The sequence below is a fragment of the Hyla sarda genome, chromosome 9 (genome assembly GCF_029499605.1).
Source record: "Hyla sarda isolate aHylSar1 chromosome 9, aHylSar1.hap1, whole genome shotgun sequence".
Lineage (NCBI taxonomy): Eukaryota > Metazoa > Chordata > Amphibia > Anura > Hylidae > Hyla > Hyla sarda.
Window position 1 is genome coordinate 8,508,293 of NC_079197.1, and position 6,000 is coordinate 8,514,292.

At 41.8% G+C, this 6,000-nt stretch overlaps 1 protein-coding gene across 1 annotated transcript in view; it reads right to left on the bottom strand.

Annotated features, from left to right (window-relative positions):
- SLC34A3 (solute carrier family 34 member 3) overlaps positions 1 to 5,670 on the bottom strand; it is a 46,060-nt gene extending 40,390 nt beyond the window's left edge. Inside the window, exon 1 of the mRNA XM_056538466.1 lies at positions 5,648 to 5,670. The gene's annotated coding sequence lies outside the window, so the exon portion shown is untranslated. The remainder of the gene's footprint in view (positions 1 to 5,647) is intronic.
- Positions 5,671 to 6,000: the final 330 nt, after the last annotated feature.

Genomic DNA, 6,000 nt, shown 5'->3' on the forward strand with positions numbered 1-6,000 from the left:
TATGGTAGTATTATATGGACACTGTATGGTAGTATTATATGAGTGCTGTCTGATAGTAGAGCGTAGAGATAGAATGCCTCTCTTATGTAATATTACATGGGCACTGTATGGTAGTATTATATGTGCAGTGTAAGGCCCTTTTATGTAGATGCTGTGATATTATTGTATGCTCTATGTGCGCCGCTATTAGTAGACACTGTCTGGCAGCATTATTTATTATGGAGGAGCCATAAGTCAGTATTATGTAGTCCCTGCATGCCACTGTAATGTGAGCACTCTACGAAAGTATTATGTGATAGTGACACCATATAGCAGTGTAATGTGAGCACTTTACAGCTGTATTATGTGGACAACATACAGCACAATATTATGTGGACACCATATAGCACAATATTATGTGGACACATACAGCACAATATTATGTGGACAACATACAGCACAATATTATGTGGACACCATACAGCACAATATTATGTGGACACCATACAGCACAATATTATGTGGACAACATACAGCACAATATTATGTGGACACATACAGCACAATATTATGTGGACACATACAGCACAATATTATGTGGACAACATACAGCACAATATTATGTGGACAACATACAGCACAATATTATGTGGACACATACAGCACAATATTATGTGGACACCATACAGCACAATATTATGTGGACACATACAGCACAATATTATGTGGACACATACAGCACAATATTATGTGGACACCATATAGCACAATATTATGTGGACACATACAGCACAATATTATGTGGACACCATACAGCACAATATTATGTGGACACCATACAGCACAATATTATGTGGACACCATACAGCACAATATTATGTGGACACCATACAGCACAATATTATGTGGACACCATACAGCACAATATTATGTGGACAACATACAGCACAATATTATGTGGACAACATACAGCACAATATTATGTGGACACCATATAGCACAATATTATGTGGACACATACAGCACAATATTATGTGGACACCATACAGCACAATATTATGTGGACACCATATAGCACAATATTATGTGGACACCATATAGCACAATGTTATGTGGACACCATATAGCACAATATTATGTGGACACATACAGCACAATATTATGTGGACACCATACAGCACAATATTATGTGGACACATATAGCACAATATTATGTGGACACCATATAGCACAATATTATGTGGACACCATACAGAAAAATATTATGTGGACACCATACAGCACAATATTATGTGGACACATATAGCACAATATTATGTGGACAACATACAGCACAATATTATGTGGACACATACAGCACAATATTATGTGGACACATACAGCACAATATTATGTGGACACCATACAGCACAATATTATGTGGACACCATACAGAAAAATATTATGTGGACACCATATAGCACAATATTATGTGGACACCATACAGCACAATATTATGTGGACACCATATAGCACAATATTATGTGGACAACATACAGCACAATATTATGTGGACACCATACAGCACAATATTATGTGGACACCATACAGCACAATATTATGTGGACACCATATAGCACAATATTATGTGGACACCATACAGCACAATATTATGTGGACACCATATAGCACAATATTATGTGGAAACATACAGCACAATATTATGTGGACACCATATAGCACAATATTATGTGGACACCATATAGCACAATATTATGTGGACACATACAGCACAATATTATGTGGACACATACAGCACAATATTATGTGGACAACATACAGCACAATATTATGTGGACACATACAGCACAATATTATGTGGACAACATACAGCACAATATTATGTGGACACCATACAGCACAATATTATGTGGACACCATACAGCACAATATTATGTGGACACCATACAGCACAATATTATGTGGACACATACAGCACAATATTATGTGGACACCATACAGCACAATATTATGTGGACACATACAGCACAATATTATGTGGACACATATAGCACAATATTATGTGGACACATACAGCACAATATTATGTGGACACCATACAGCACAATATTATGTGGACACATACAGCACAATATTATGTGGACACATACAGCACAATATTATGTGGACACCATACAGAACAATATTATGTGGACACCATACAGCACAATATTATGTGGACACATACAGCACAATATTATGTGGACACCATATAGCACAATATTATGTGGACACATACAGCACAATATTATGTGGACACCATATAGCACAATATTATGTGGACACATACAGCACAATATTATGTGGACACCATATAGCACAATATTATGTGGACACATACAGCACAATATTATGTGGACACATACAGCACAATATTATGTGGACACATATAGCACAATATTATGTGGACACATATAGCACAATATTATGTGGACACATACAGCACAATATTATGTGGACACCATATAGCACAATATTATGTGGACACATACAGCACAATATTATGTGGACACCATACAGCACAATATTATGTGGACAACATACAGCACAATATTATGTGGACACATACAGCACAATATTATGTGGACACCATATAGCACAATATTATGTGGACACCATACAGCACAATATTATGTGGACACCATATAGCACAATATTATGTGGAAACATACAGCACAATATTATGTGGACACCATACAGCAAAATATTATGTGGACACCATATAGCACAATATTATGTGGACACCATACAGCAAAATATTATGTGGACACCATACAGCACAATGTTATGTGGACACCATACAGCACAATATTATGTGGACACCATATAGCACAATATTATGTGGACACCATACAGCACAATATTATGTGGACACCATACAGCACAATATTATGTGGACACCATATAGCACAATATTATGTGGACACATACAGCACAATATTATGTGGACACATACAGCACAATATTATGTGGACACCATACAGCACAATATTATGTGGACACCATACAGCACAATATTATGTGGACACCATACAGCACAATATTATGTGGACACCATACAGCACAATATTATGTGGACACCATATAGCACAATATTATGTGGACACCATACAGCACAATATTATGTGGACACCATATAGCACAATATTATGTGGACACCATATAGCACAATGTTATGTGGACACCATATAGCACAATATTATGTGGACACATATAGCACAATATTATGTGGACACATATAGCACAATATTATGTGGACACCATACAGCACAATATTATGTGGACACATATAGCACAATATTATGTGGACACCATACAGCACAATGTTATGTGGACACCATACAGCACAATATTATGTGGACACATATAGCACAATATTATGTGGACACCATATAGCACAATATTATGTGGACACCATATAGCACAATATTATGTGGACACCATATAGCACAATATTATGTGGACACCATACAGCACAATATTATGTGGACACCATACAGCACAATATTATGTGGACAACATACAGCACAATATTATGTGGACACATACAGCACAATATTATGTGGACACCATACAGAAAAATATTATGTGGACACCATATAGCACTGTTATTTACCAACACATAAGCAAAAATGAACACAAATCAAAGAACATTCCTTCCCATTGCTGCCGATTTATGTGGATTTTGACCTCTGACTCTCTAGCCGCTCAGATCGGGGGACATCTTTCTGTCAGATCGGGGGACATCTTTCTGTCAGATCGGGGGGACATCTTCCTGTCAGATCTGGGGGAGATCTTCCCTGTCAGATTGGGGGGAGATCTTCCCTGTCAGATCGGGGGACTTCTTTCTGTCAGATCGGGGGACTTCTTTCTGTCAGATCGGGGGACATCTTCCTGTCAGATCGGGGGACATCTTCCTGTCAGATCGGTGGACATCTTTCTGTCAGATCGGGGGACATCTTTCTGTCAGATCGGGGGACATCTTCCTGTCAGATCGGGGGACATCTTCCTGTCAGATCGGGGGGACATCTTCCCGTCAGATAAGGGGACATCTCCCTGTCAGATCAGAAACATCTTCCTGTAAGATCGGGGGACATCTTCCCTGTAAGATCAAAAACATCTTTCCTGTCAGATCAGAAACATCTTCTTTTCAGGTCGTTGGACATCTCCCTGTCAGATCGGGGGGACATCTTCCCGTCAGGTCAGGGGACATCTACCTGTCAGATCAGAAACATCTCCCTGTCAGATCAGAAATATCTTCCTGTAAGATCGGGGGACATCTTCCCTGTCAGATCAAAAACATCTTTCCTGTCAGATCAGAAACATCTTCTTGTCAAATCATGGGACATCTCCCTGTTAGACCAGAGACATCTTCCTGTCAGATTGGGGGACATCTTCCCTTCAGATCGGGGGGACATCTTCCTGTCAGATCGGGGGACATCTTCCTGTCAGATCGGGGGACATCTTCCTGTCAGATCGGGGGACATCTTCCTGTCAGATCGGGGGACATCTTCATGTCAGATCGGGGGACATCTTCCTGTCAGATCGGGGGACATCTTCATGTCAGATTGGGGGACATCTTCCTGTCAGAGCGGGGGACATCTTCCTGTCAGAGCGGGGGACATCTTCATGTCAGATCGGGGGACATCTTCATGTCAGATCGGGGGACATCTTCCTGTCAGAGCGGGGGACATCTTCCTGTCAGATCGGGGGACATTATTCCCTGTCAGATCGGGGGACATTATTCCCTGTCAGATCGGGGGACATCTTCCTGTCAGAGCAGGGGACATCTTCCTGTCAGAGCGGGGGACATCTTCATGTCAGATCGGGGGACATCTTCCTGTCAGATCGGGGGACATCTTCATGTCAGATCGGGGGACATCTTCCTGTCAGAGCGGGGGACATCTTCCTGTCAGAGCGGGGGACATCTTCATGTCAGATCGGGGGACATCTTCATGTCAGATCGGGGGACATCTTCCTGTCAGAGCGGGGGACATCTTCCTGTCAGATCGGGGGACATTATTCCCTGTCAGATCGGGGGACATTATTCCCTGTCAGATCGGGGGACATCTTCCTGTCAGAGCAGGGGACATCTTCCTGTCAGAGCGGGGGACATCTTCATGTCAGAGCGGGGGACATCTTCCTCTCATATAGGGGGACATCTTCCTGTCATATAGGGGGACATCTTCCTGTCAGATAGGGGGACATCTTTCTGTCATATAGGGGGACATCTTCCTGTCAGATCGGGGGACATCTTCCTGTCATATAGGGGGACATCTTCCTGTCAGATCGGGGGACATCTTCCTGTCATATAGGGGGACATCTTCCTGTCAGATCGGGGGACATCTTCCTGTCAGATCGGGGGACATCTTCCCGCACACCCCCAGTTTTACTCACTATAAACCAATTTAAGAAAATGTAGAAAAATCCCTTGAAGATTATTCCATGACGTTGTCATCCGCCCTGAGGAGAATGTGACCCCGGGAGAGGCAGGAACCAGGATCAAACAGGACGGACGGTCCCTGGAATGTCTCACGTCAAAACTATTATTAACAATATTCAAACACCTCAAAGGAAAGAAAAAACAGCGTCAAATAACCCAAACAGAGCGAGAAAAATGAGTCCACACCTCACAGATCTCCAGGGACGGCTCCTCCGTCTATAACAGTGGTCACAAACTGTGGCCCCCCAGATGTTGCAAAACTACAATTCCCAGCATGCCCGGACAGCCAACGGCTGTCCGGGCATGCTGGGAGTTGTAGTTTTGCAACATCTGGAGGGCCACAGTTTGAGACCACTGTATTATGAGTCACTATGGGGGAGATTTATCAAAGGAAAAGTTGCTGAGTTGCCCATAGCAACCAATCAGATCGCTTCTTTCATTTTGAAAAGGTCTCTGAATAATGAAAGTAATGATCTGATTGGTTGCTATGGGCAACTGGACAACTTTTCCTATGGACAGGTTTTGATAAATCTCCCCCT